Source organism: Cnephaeus nilssonii (assembly GCF_951640355.1).
Source record: "Cnephaeus nilssonii genome assembly, chromosome: 17".
Lineage (NCBI taxonomy): Eukaryota > Metazoa > Chordata > Mammalia > Chiroptera > Vespertilionidae > Cnephaeus > Cnephaeus nilssonii.
In genome coordinates, this window is record NC_137088.1 from 44,725,500 (window position 1) to 44,739,346 (window position 13,847).

Consider the following 13,847-nt stretch of genomic DNA (forward strand, 5'->3'; position numbering starts at 1 on the left):
AAATATCCTTCACTTCATAAGATGTGCCCTCGCTCACTGTCTCTCACTCTTAACTTAGACACAATCCCTTCCACTTAGGACGGAGAGATTAGCAGCAGCAAACTATGAAGAAGAAAGTCAGCAGAGGAGGAGGTGCTAACAGGTGACACGGGAGCTCCAGGAAGGAGACCAAAAGGAAATTTCAGAGCAGGCTTTAGTCCCGGGGAAAAGGTTTGCACTCCCTCCTGGTCACAGGTGCGTGGATACACGGCTGCGTGCAAGGTGGCCACGTGGAGGTGGAGACGAAAAGGTGAAACGGGGACCCGTGTGCCACATTTCATACAGCGGGAGGCCTGCTGCCTAGTGAAGTAACACAATCACAGTGGATGGAAATGAAATACGTTCTAGGCATAAGGAGGTAAAGTTAAACCACCTGAACAAGAACCTCACCTTTTCTGCCCCGACTGGGAACTCCCTGCAGATTTCCATTTAAACACACTGATGACAGCAATTCGAGTCCGGTAGTGAGTGGCTCTCAATCCCACCTACCCACAGGAGTAAATACGCCTCCTCTTTCCCCTCAGAGGGCATCTGGCAATGTGTGGAGACATTTTGGGTTGTCACAACTTGGGGGGAGTGATTGCTACTGACATCTAGTGAGCACAGACGAGAGATGCTACAAAACGCCCCACCACGCCCAGGACAGCACCACAGCATGGAACTCTCCTGCCCAAAATGTCAGTGGTGCCGAGGCTGAGACCCCGGGTCTGAACCAAAGCGAAGGCAGCAGGTGTGGACTTGACATCAGAACGGAAGGTGTCCTTACGGTCATTTACCTGCGTGGGACCTTGGACTTTGTTCTCCTCGCCTGTTCAAGGAGATAATCACTCGACCCCTGACTATGCTGGGGAGCAGGTTAACCTCCTTTGTGAGACCTGGTTCTGGAAGTGCTTTGTCCATTGCAGGTCTTGCTCCCCCATCACTCCCCTCTCCTCGTGCTCACAGAGCCTCTGACCTCACGGAGGAGAAAGCAGCGGCAGGGTCTGGGGTGGCGGGGAGGGTGGCGATGCTTCAGAGTAGCCAACACAGCCTGGGTCCTGCACGGCACCCACTGAGGACATGAACTCCCTCGTGGAGAGCCCGTGGGAGCCCGCGGGGCCTGGGACTTGGCTGCTCCCCATTAAGCTGTGCCGGGATGGGTGGGGCTGAGCATGGACTGTGGTCTCAGGGCAGGGCATCAGCTCCATGACCTGCCTCAAACCCAGGAACTGCTCCCATTCCTACAACACAACCCCAATAATAATAATAATAACAATAACAATGTCTGATATGCATCGAGCCTTACTCTGTGCCTGACCGGAACCAGGCCCCCTCCATGGATTACCCCAGTTAATCCTCACAACCACCGTGGAAGGTGGGCAGGATGATTATCTCTATTTTTCAGTGAACTAAAGGGACTGGCCCAAGGCCTTGGACGCCTCTGTCCACAGTCTCACCATGACAGCACCCTCCTCCCAAACTACACCCCCACCAACATCACCTGCATCCTGTATTCTAGGAGAAAGCCAGAAACCAAGCTGCATGGACAGTATACTTAATTAAAATACCCCATGTGCATGCATGGGCAGACCAAAGCAAGGAGGAAACGTCCCGCAGTAGTCCCTGACTAACAGCATTTCCTGATGGTAGCATTACAGGTAATTTTTTAATTTTCTCTTTAAATTTTTCTCAACTTCTCGAAGTTTTTTTTATAGTTAATCCTATCTAATAAAAGAGTAATATGCAAACTGACCATCACTCGAACACACAAGATGGCTGCCCCCTTGTCGTCAAAGATGGCTGATCCCACGTGGACACAAGATGGCCACCACAAGATGGCCAGCAGGGGAGGGCAGTTGTGGGTGTTCAGGCCAGCAGGGGAGGGCAGTTGGGAAGGACCAGGCCTGCAAGGGAGGGCAGTTGGGGGCGATCAACCCTGCAGGGGAGGCATTTAGGGGTGACCAGGCTGGCAGAGGAGGGAAGTGGAGGGCGACCAGGCCTGCATGGAAGGGCAGTTGGGGGGGGGGGGAACCCAGGCCTGCAGGAGAGAGCAGTTGGAGGGGACCAGGCCTGCAGGGGAGGGCAGTTGGGTGGGGGGGAACCAGGCCTGTAGGGGAGGGCAGTTAGGGGCAATCAGGCTGGCAGGGGAGTGGGTAGGGGGTGATCAGGCTGGCAGGCAGAAGTGGTTAGGGGGAATCAGGAAGGCAGGCACGCGAGCAGTTGGGAGCCAGCAGTCCTGGATTGTGAGAGGGATGTCCCAGATTGGAGAGGGTGCAGGCTGGGCTGAGGGAGACCCCACCCCCGTGCACGAATTTCGTGCACCGGGCCTCTAGTAAATTAATAATCATACTACTTATTAAATTAATGTATCCTAACAAAATTAATAGTTAATAGTGTAATAAAAATTAAACTTATAAAAGTAAAAATTTGTCATTTTTTTAAATTAAATTTATTGGGGTGACTTTGGTCAAGATGATCACATGATCATATAGGTTTCAGGTGTGGGTTTCTATGCTACAAGATCTGTAGATTGCACCATGTGCCCACCACCCAAAGTCAAATCTTCTGTCATCATATATTAGGACCCCCTGCTCCCCCATTAATATTTGTTTTTAACTTTTTAAACATACAAACTTTTTAGCAAAAATCTGCTAAACAACCTGAAATTGTTCATTGTCTACTCCAGAGGTTGGCAAACCTGAGGGCCAAATCCAGCCCTCTGCCTGTTTATATAAAGTTTTATTGAAACACAGCCACGCCCATTCATGTTCATAAATGTCTATGCCTGGTATTTGCTACAACTACACGGGAACACTACACCCCCTTTCTAATCTGGCCTAGAGACGCGCCTCTTACTTCCCCGCCTCCGAATTTCTCCTCAGTGCATCTCTGCTGGTTTGCTACAGCCCCAAATGGTTATACTGGGGCCTAATGAAGCTCAAGCCCTCTTTAGAAAGGTGTCCATACGGTCTTGTGTTTTTATAAAATTCGGAAAATGATATTTTTAAATTATTTTTCTTGAAGCTCCCCTAAAATTATATGTTAGATTCCTCGAAAGTGTGCCTGCCTCTACAAGAAACCCAGATATTTCATCACCCTTGTTCCATCGTCAAGACCACAGCATGTTCAGTGACAAGCAAGGATTGTTCCACAAACCCCCACACAGCTCCAGGTATGATGAGCCCTTTGATCTCCAGGCCCCAGGGGGCCAACTCTCACAGACTGAGGCAGCTGCCCTTCAAGATGCACCTCCGGACACAAGAAGGGGACCTGTCCGAGTCCCTCCTCAGGATCCCCCAGGCAGCTCACAGAGCACACCATTCCAGGGAGGTCCCCGATGACACCCCCACTCACAGAAAGGAAAGAGGAGCACACCTGCTCACACACTGTTCTTCAGCCATCCGCTACCTCCGCTGAAACCCCACCACCCAATTTAATGCATTCCATGATACATACATATGACGCATATATCATGTAATTAATCACAGCACTTTCAAACGAGGAGGCAGGTGGATGACTAAAACTGCTTTCAAAAAAGCCATGTTGCTCCCAGGAACAAAAAAGGGGGTCACATTACATAGTGTACATGCAAGCGTTTTCCTGTCTATTGAAAAGGCCGCTCCCAAGCGCAGCACAACTGTTACGGTGGGGCATGCGCAACCATCGGGAGCCTGCGCAGCCCAGTTGTCCAATCAAATGCCCACCCACGCCTTAACGCTGCTGGATCGTGTCCTCAGCGCTCGGGCTCGCGGTCCCTCCCTGGTCTATTCTCATCTCCCCTGTGGGGGAGGGGCAGTCTTAGTGGCCCGCAGCTGGCGGTTTTGATAAGCAGGTGTCAGGAGTTTGAAAATGACCTTGCTCATCAGCTGGTGGGAACCTAGCAGACAAGGGAGTCACTGTATCACTGTCTGCCGGGTCCCAGCTCCCAAAAGAAGGAAGGCACCATGAGGCCTGAGAGGGAAGCGCAGTCTCTCTCTCTTTCTCTCTCTCTCTCTCTCTCTCTCTCTCTCTCTCTCTCTCTCTCTCTCTCTCTCTCACACACACACACACACACACACACACACACACACACACTCCAGGAGGAAGTCACCAGACAAAAGGAAATCTGCATCATTTCCCCCAGGAGAGGAAAAACTTCTACCGAAGAGGAAAATTAAAATCTACCAGTGAGGATGTGTTGATGTTTCCCAAACAGCTGAGGTAGGCAAAGATAAACCAAGTAGATGGATCCTTAGGAAAATCTCGGGGGAAGTCAGCATTCCCCGAGGAGCGGGCAAATTCAGTTAGGAGAGAGCCGGCGAAGCTGGAGGAGAGGGCTGCATGCTCACCCAGCTGACTCCAGCCTCCAGACAGCCAGGCTGGGTCAATGGCCGTTACTGTACCAACCGCTGGACAGGCTCCAACACGCGGGACACGTCTGAAAGAAAGAGAAAGTCCACTAACCCAGTTTCTAATAAATGTGGGCTAACGGGCACTGCTCCCCGCAGCTCAAGGGGCTCATTCAGAGCTGAAAGGAGCGTTTTTTTTCCAAATAAAAAGGCCGAGTCACCAAGATAGCACCTTTTATTTTCTCACATCCTTTCAGTTGCTCAACTTGACCCAGCGCTAGTTGAGTTGACGCTTTGGTCCCGGGAGAAATAAACCCTGCCCACCCCCACCCGCTCCCATGGTGCAACCACCAACTCCCTCTGGGCACACATGGGACTGCACTCCATTCTGCTTTTCCCATGTGTGGCCACTGCTGCCCAGGGATGAGTCATCCATGAAAGCCACACATTGTCCCCACTGGACAAAACGCGCGACCCAGGAGAGTGGCCCATTCATGCTTCTCCGAGAGCCGACCGCTTTCTGCAACGCCTGGAGGGTGCTGCTGCCCCGGATTCAGGCTTCTCCCCCGAATTCCGTTACTACCAACGGTCAGGACCAACGGGCATGGAGAGAACTCACAGAGAAGCGCCGGTGCAGAGGGTTTACAGACTGAAAACCAAGGCCAACGTCCATCAGGACACTTAAAGGGCAAAGAGAAATAATAATTATAAGCCCCATTATTAGTAATGCAATTATCAGATAATAATAATTATCACCTTTATTGCACAACAACTAGCACTGGGCTAAGAAATTGCGTTATATGCGTTATCTCATTTAATCCTCAGAACCACCCTATAAGATAGGTCCTTTTATAAGCCTTTTTTTTTATACTCAAGGAACCTACAGCACAGAGAAATGAAGTAATTTGTCCGAGGTTACACAGTGGTATGGTACAGTCAGGATTTGAACCGAGGCAGCACATTTCCAGAGCCTGGGTTCTTACACACGATGCCTTCATTAATTACTAAACTACGTGAGGATGGTAAAATTAGAGTTGTGTTAAAGTGATCACGTTTCGGAGAGATTGTGTTATTTGTCAACTTACTTTTACTTTTACTTTTTAAATATATTTTTATTGATTTCAGAGAGCAAGGGACAGAGAGAGAGAGAGATAGAAACATCAATGATGAGAGAGAATCATTGATCAGCTGCCTCCTACTGGGGATCGAGCCCACAACCCCGGCATGTGCCCTTGACCGGAATCAAATCCGGAACCTTCAGTCCCCAGGCCGACGCTCTATCCACTGAACCAAACCAGCCAGGGCTGTCATCTTACTTTTATGTCCCCTCACATCCTCCCCCCAAGAAATGCTATAACCTGGCTTTACAAATATAAAAATAGCATGTTCCAGATTGTGTGCTGAGCATGTAATACATATCATCTCATTCAACCCTCACAACCACCTTATGAGGTTGGTCTTAATATTATCCTATTTACAGATAAAGACACTGAGGTTCAGGCAGGTTAACATCCTTGCCCAAGGTCATAACACAGAGCAGGAATTTGAACCCAAGACTATCTGATTCCAACATCTACGTCCTTCCTACTCTCTACCATTTCTCACAGAATTCCCAGAGGGAAAAATCAAGAGTAGGATGAAATGAGGAGTGGTGAGGACCAAGGGCAACGATTCAGGCCAAGGACCACTGAGTGGGACGGCGGAGCCGGCAGCGGCGGTGGGTGGCTGGTAGCCACCGGCCATCCACCTGCCTCCAGCTCGTATCCATCAGCCCATGACCTTCAGCAAATCCCTCCTCTTCCTGGGCCTTGGTTTCCTCATTTGTGAGAAAAGAGCAAGAGAACAGGGAGCCCGCTGGCACCCCGATTAGATGACGTGCACTGGGTGGGCACTCACTGGGTCTGGAGCAAGAACCGCTCCACGGGCAGCTGACGCCCCTCGTGGATGGCAGCTTCCCCACCCCCCCTTCCCAGCACAAGTCGTCAGGAGCAGGTTTCCCTGTCCCTGGCCTAGGTCTCCACGCCCAGGAGAGCTCTCAGGTGCAGCCTAAGGCCCAGCAGGGGAGGAAGTCAGTTCTTCCAGAAGGAGGTGGGGAGCGCAGGGGAAGGCGAGCGAAGGGAGAAGCTGCAGTGGGGTACCTGGATCTGAGGGCTACAAACATGGAAAAACTCACCGAGCTTTACCCTGAGGTTGGCGTACACACGCCATCTATACTTACAACTTACTAAAGGTTAGAAGAAGAAAAATATATTTGAAGAGATGATAAATCAGGCCAGGCAAGATTTTGCCCAATTAAAACTTTGTTACCATAAATGCTCCACGTAAAGTACCTCATGTCCCATCAGACATCCCTTTACAAGTGTCTACCGTCTAAGTTCATTATGAAGAGGGGACAATACAAAACCACCAAGATGAATTATTATGTTGGCTACGGGGTCGGGGTGAGGGTGAGGCCAGAATCCTTCATGAACAACCGATGCTGTCACTCCCCACTCCTGCTTCTGTGTACAATTCAGTGGAGCAAATGAGGGCCTGGAACTTCAGGTAGGGCCTTCGAATCCTGATTCTGCGACTGGCTTGCGGGGCCCTCAGCTGGGTCAGGATCACAGCCCCTGGCAGCCGCCCCTCCCACTTGTGAAAAAGGACAGTGAAACCACAGAAGAAAGGGCATTGCTGGCCCGGGTGGCATGAACACTGGGTGTGTCTCCATCCAGCATCTGGTTCCCTGTCAGTAATAATACTTCCTGGCCTTCCCATTGGGGGACCACCCCGCCTCCCTCTCAGTCCAGATGAGGCTGACCTATGGCCCCACCCTCAAGCCCCAGGAGAGAGCATGTGGCCCAGGCTGAAGATGAGTGCATTTGGAACAAGTGTGAATGATAAACTCTCACTGCACAGCTGTGGGAGGATGTCAGCCTAGAGCTTCTGGGAGGTATCACATGGAGAAAGGCTTCCTGGGAATACAGCCAACACAGAAGAAAGCAGAGCCAAATAAGGAAAGAGCGAGCCCCAGGCCTAATACCACTGAGCCCCCAGGTCCAGCCGTGCCTGAAGCTGCCTGTGGTTGGGACTTCCATTTAAATGAGCCATTACATTCCCTTTGCTGCTTAATCCCAATGCCGATTGTGTTTCTGTCACTTGCAAGAGCAACATATCCTGACTAATGGAATCCCAGGTCTCTGAGTTACCAGGGGCACTGGAGGCCATGCATACCGTACCAAGCATTCGGTAATGGTGCGCTGACCTAATGGGTGAGTGACTCTCGCTCAGACTTCTCACACTGAAGTAAAGCCACCCTGTCAGCATTTACTGTAAGCCACAGAGTAAACCAACAGCACCTTTATGGAGCATTAATTTAAATGATGGCAAGTAGCTTAAAATACTTTTTTACTAAAAAAAAAAATTATGTCACAACCAAATGTGATTCACTCCAGGAAGGCAAGGATCAGTCAATACTAGGAAATCTATCACTATAATTCATCTCATTAACAGTCAAAAGAAAAAGATATATTGCTCCTTAGATGCCAATCTTGTTAAATTTCAACCCTTATTCCTGACTTAAGATAAATATATCTTAACAAAACAGGAAGAGAGGGAAACTTCCTTCAGGAAGCTATCGCTCCAGCCGAAAGCTGCATCACATCTCAAGGAGAGGTCAGGGCTCCCACTGAAGTCGATGTATGTTAAGAACGACCCTCGGTGCCCGGCTGGTGGGGATCAGTGGTTGAGCTTCAATCTATGAACCAGGAGGTCACAGTTTGATTCCCAGTCAGGGCACATGCCCGGGTTGTGGGCTCGATCCCCAGTAGGGGGCATGCAGGAGGCAGCCAATCCATGATTCCCTCTCATCATAGATGTTTCTCTCTCTCTCTCCCTTCCTCTCACTCTAAAAATCAATAAAAACATATTTTTAAATGACCCTCGATATCAAATTGTTTAACATTATTCAGGAAGCACCTGCCATCCAATTAGACAAATGTAAATTTTTTTTTCTACCAACTGGAAAGAAAGAGGAAGTGAAATTTTATTAACTTGCAGATGATGTGATTATATGCCTGGAAAAATTCCTCCCCATAAAAAACAAAATAAGATCTGAAAAACTATTAGAACCAGCAGGACAACTTCATAATATTAACCAACATTAATAAAAAGAGGTTATAAGTCAATAGCTGCCTTATATACAAAATAAAAACACCATGAAATATGATGGTGATCCAGCGAACATAAGTGATTATTCTAAAACACACTCCCTCTTGCACTCAGTCACAGGCCCTCTTCGCTGTCTGCGTGAATTTTGGTGGAACGCTTGAAATGCCCAGCACAGCTCTAAACAAACCCAGACCCACCAACCAGGTGCTTATCTTGCCGTGGCTCAACCATCTCTGCTGACTGGGGACCCATCTCCTGAAACTCTTCACTCCCCTGTCACCCGGGCAAGCCCAGTAGGTCCCTCTCCAAGTTTGGTCTCCCTTCAAATCTTTTTTCCTACTCTAGCCAGAGGTCTTTCCTCCAAAAGCCAATTTGATCGTGTTGTTTCCCTACTTAAAATGCTTCAGTGGCCCCTGGGGCTGAGGGAGAAGGAAAAAGAGCTGTAAAAGTTTTGCCACAACTGAGGAAAGTGGAATATGGACTGGATATTAGCAGATACTCTAAAATTATTGTTTATTTACAGAGGTGGATAATAGTAGGTGATTATGTAGGAGAATACCGTTAACTTTTAGGAGTTATAGGCCAAAATATTTAGGGGTAAAGCATCAGGATGTCTGCAACATGTTTCCTAATGGTTCAGAGAGGAAATGGTGTACATGTGTGCGCACACACGCACACACATGTGCAAACACACACACACAGATCACAGGAGGCAAACGTTCAGACAAAACCTAGGTGAAGGACATACTATTCTGTTAATCTTCTGTAGGTTTGCAAATTTTCCAAATATACAGCTGGGTACAAAAATACAACGTAAAACCCAGTTCCTTTCATAACACATAATCAACAGGTGAAGAACACAAAGAAAGGACTGTTAAATGTTTAACAAGTGATTAGAGTTCTGATCATTTCAGAACTTAAATATATACCTCTTCCACAAGCACAACCGTCTCTACAATATGAATAGCTTTATGATACTTTTTTTTTTTTTTTTACTTCCCACAAGAGAAAAAGTGTGCCCTCTGCACGCCAGGGAAGCATCCCCAAATCTCATTCAAGAGGCGAAACCTCCCTTTAATTTGCTTTGGGAAATAGAGAACAGGTTATTAAAACTCGCCCACACTCCGTCACTGTAACCTCACAGAATATCCCGTCCATGTGATGATGAGTTGGCAGCTGACTTCCCCAGTCACCAGCACTCTGTGCAGGCGGGGGCAGCCTTAGGCTCCTGCTCACTCAGCCTTAGTGTAGGGCACACAGTAGTCACTCAACACTGTTAAGTGAATGAGATATTACACAGCCCTTTCAATGCATATGAAGATAATGTAACAAGAAATGACTGACAGGTGAGACTGGAACAATTAGAATAACATTGAAAACGAAAAACTGGCAAAACACCACCACCACCAAAACTAACACAGTAGCTACATGGGGGGGAGTGGGGATTGGGAAAATGAGTTGCTACGGAAAAATCCTAAGAGTATGATGGGTACACCAAAGAAATGAGGACTACGGTGACTTGGGGATTCGGGGACAGTAAACAAGCAAGGGGGAAAGTCAGGAAATGGTGAAAACTTTTCTCATGTGTTTGAAATTACAAATGGGAAAAAACACCTTAGTCCTAGCATGAGGACAGCCTGGCAAAACACAACTGGCCATTGCCGCCGCCTAATTAACATCATTCAAGGTTCTAACTCCACCCCTGCCACCAACTCACTGTGTGCCCTCCAGGCACATCACCCCTCGGGCAGTCCCCCCACTGCAAAACGGGAGGGTGGGTCTAAGGGCGCAATAAGATCACAGCCTAAATAAGCCATGGAAACCCAACGTACAGTACACTGGATACAGACAATAATGCTGTGCTGTAAGTAGGTAATGTGCTAAATGTTATTACAACAGCAAGCATATTACAACATATAAATGTACCAAAGCAACATGCTGTACACCTTAAATTTACACAATATTACCTGTCAAATTTATCCAATAAAAAAAAAAATCCCATCCAATGATTCTATTCAAAGGACAAAATAAATCTCTATTTTCTTCTTTCAATTGCTTGTAATTTCTTAGGTTTCTACAAGTAATTTGTTATTCCTTTTTGAAATACAGAAAAGATTTACATTTTCTTAAAGCAGTTTTTTTTTAAAAAAAAAAGGTTTTTAAACAGATCATCCTGTTTATCACACCCTGCTCTTGGCCATGGATCCCGAGTAGAATAGTTGGGAGACAGTGTTAGTCATGAAACTACAAAGCTATGAGAAATCGTCACCACTTTACATTTACATAATAGCTCGGCAGCTGGCCAAGGAATTTCTCCTTGTCCAGTCCCACCCACTCTCTTCGGCGATCAGGACATGGCCCTCGGAGGAGGGGCTGGAGGAGGGGCTCACGCAGTGCCGTGCTGAGGCCGGTCACACTGGGAGAGGCGAGGGGGCACCCCTCAGTGACTTTGCTTAGTAGGTTGAAGCTAACCATGGCGGGAGCATTTACATCACAGAAACAGGCAAACGCTACAAATTTAAGCTTCTGTCCCCCACACTAGCCAATTTACCCTCGCCCTTCCCTTAATCCTACCCCCAAACCGAGACTTGACTTCAGGCCTCCATCCTTCCCATTCAGGGCTCCTTTCATGTTGATTCTGCTTCCTGTTTCGTCCAGGGCAGGAATGCTGTTAGATTAATAGGCCTGACCTAGTCACAAGTCTATCCCGGAGCCCAGCACAGTGCCTGACCTACAGCAGGCCCTCCATCAGCACCCACCCCTAAAGAAGACACTGGCTCCTGCTCAGACTGTACCCACACATACAACAGTGCACACAGGCGGGACCAAGTCCCAGCTGTGACCCCTGGGAAAGCTAAACCGAGTTCCCACCCTCTTCTCCCACCTAAAGAACAAAGTCTCAAGACACTCCCAGGGAGCATCAGCCTGCGGACTGGAGGTCCCAGGTTCGATTCCGATCAAGGGTACATGCCCGGGTTCCCCAGTAGGGGGCGTGCAGGAGGAAGCCAATCAATGATTCTCTCTCATCAAAGATGTTTCTATCCCTGTCCCTTCCTCTCTGAAATCAATAAAAATATTTTTTTTTAAAAAAAAGACTCTTCCCAGCTACACGCTAGCAGAACAGCCCAGACGAAACCAGTGCTTCCTAAATGCATCCTGCCAACTGTGCACATCTGTGGGCCCACTGAACGCATCAACCATCGGGGTTCAATGCCCCCACCCCATCCTATGCGGCCCTCCAAGCCTGATTCTTGGCCCTCATGTTGAAAAGGTTGATGGACCTCCAGGCGAAGTGCTATGCTCTTGCTTGGCATGAATTTTCATCAGATTCCCAGGAGGGAGACTGACGTGTGCACACGCTCTCCACCCAGCAGAGCTCAGCATCGGACAGATGCTGCCTTTCACCCGCCATCATCCGTCCACAGGGAAGGGCTGGGTGAGCTCCACTCCCAATGAGTGGGGCCAGAGGCCAAGCCCTCAGACACTCTTCCCACCTGCTGTGTCCCATGAGCTGTGTTTCCTGGCGCCACCTCAGAGCGCTGTGCCCTTCTGAGTCCCTCCCGTTTGTGTGTTTTTAAACATTCCCCAGGTACACGCTGTGTGCCAGACCCTGCTAGGCCCTTGTTAAGCCCTGCTTGTCTCCCATTGCATAAATGCATCGACCTTCTAGACTGTAAGCATGGTCCATGTCTGACGTCCACGTCCGACTGTATCCTCAGGGAGCCTGAAAGAGTGCTGAGCACATGGCAGCTACTCAAATAATTGCTGGATGATTTTTTCAAAGTGAGCACCACGCCTCAGGGATTGTCACTGGAAAGTAAAGGGCATGCGTTCTGACAGCTCCTCTTGGCTCTGTGGTTGGTGGGAGAATGATGTACAGGCTCATAACAGACTAACGCCATGTGCTGTCGGCCAGGTGCCCAGTGACCACTAGCTAAGCATTTCTTACCACACTGAACCTTCGCGTCAACTTTCACAACCGACTAGTCAGTACCACGGTTCTCCTCCTTCACCGATGGCAGGCTGAGACTCAGGAACTCCGACAACCGAGCCAGGGTCTCCCCACCTCCCCTCCGACCTCCTACAGTTCCCTGTCACTAGGGCCACCCCGTGAGGAGGAGACCGCCTGGAATTGGGAACACGCTGATGGGCTCCCAATGAGACTAGAATGCCCACCCCCGGCACCTCAATGGCTTATCTTGGCCGAAGCCCAGCCTCACCCCTGGGGCAGCCACAGCAGCTGCCCCCCATTCTACAGAGGGACTCTGCTCCCGTCTACAGGGAGAAGGGAAGATGAGAGTCCCCATCAGATGAGAAGCAGGGGGGTGGTGTCCGACACACAGTAGGTGCTCACTCATGGTTTTGAACTGACAAGTGGAGGGGGCAGATGAGGACAAGGAGTGGGCCTGCATCCCAGAGGTGAAATGATGTGACAAAGCCTGCCAGTAAGAAGGACCTCAGCCCGCCTGGGGCCAACCCCCCTTTCCCCAAGGAGAGGGGCTCCCCAAAGCCCTGCCCACAGGCCGCACGTCCCCCTGCAGGCACAGTTGCACTCCTGTGATTTATGGACGTTTTCTCTTTTAACCAAGTGACTTTATTGTGAGGAGACTTATTCCCACAGCATTTATTGACTCAGCAACCATTACTTGCCACTTCTACTTCTAAATGCTGACTCAGAAGGACACAGGATTTCTAGAAAATTAAGCCCCAGGGGAGTGCGGTTTTCTGCTGCCATCAAGTGACTGTGGACGGGTCTCATCACTTCTCTGTGCCTCAGTTTCCTCAGCTGGGCAGCAAAGGAGTTCAGCAAGCACATCTCTGATGTTCAAAGAGAATTTTAAGGGAAGGGTTTGCCCTTTGTGTAAACCCTTCCTATGAACGAACTTGTGGGAAATGGTGAGGACCCAGGCCCCACTGGAGGAACGGGAAGGTTTAAGTTTGCTCGTTTGTTCATTCATTCATTCGTGCATGCATTCAGTAGGTCGGTCAGTCAGTCAGTCAGCATCCCATCATTGCTCAGCAGCCTTACACGCTTGAGGGAAATGCTCAGAGAAGGCAGGGCCCTCACTCTCAGATTGCACAAATGCTTGTCTCTTTTATGAAAAAAATCTTCTCTGGCTTGCTCGTTTCTTCCAGTGTGTTTTGAGCACTGCCTTTGTGCAGGCTCTGTAGACTTTACTCCCTGCGAGGCGGGGCCTTGTCTGGGGCAGTGACACCCATCTCTGGCCCAGGCAGGCTCCCAGCCTGTGTGCGGCCTTGGTGGAGTGAACCAGCTAAAAAACAGTGACTTCTAGATGGCAATGTGAAGGCCTGCATCCAAAATGGAGACTTGCCCCAGAGCCCTGTGCCATG

At 49.2% G+C, this 13,847-nt stretch overlaps 1 protein-coding gene across 5 annotated transcripts in view; it reads right to left on the reverse strand.

The window, feature by feature from the left end:
• ARHGEF3 (Rho guanine nucleotide exchange factor 3) overlaps positions 1-13,847 on the reverse strand; it is a 296,634-nt gene that overhangs the window by 240,955 nt on the left and 41,832 nt on the right. The window contains exon 1 of one of the 5 annotated variants that reach the window (XM_079794771.1): positions 4,347-4,390. The exons of the other annotated variants lie outside the window; for them this stretch is intronic. The gene's annotated coding sequence lies outside the window, so the exon portion shown is untranslated. Of the gene's footprint in view, positions 1-4,346; positions 4,391-13,847 lie in introns of those variants that run through there. 5 annotated transcript variants of the gene reach the window in all.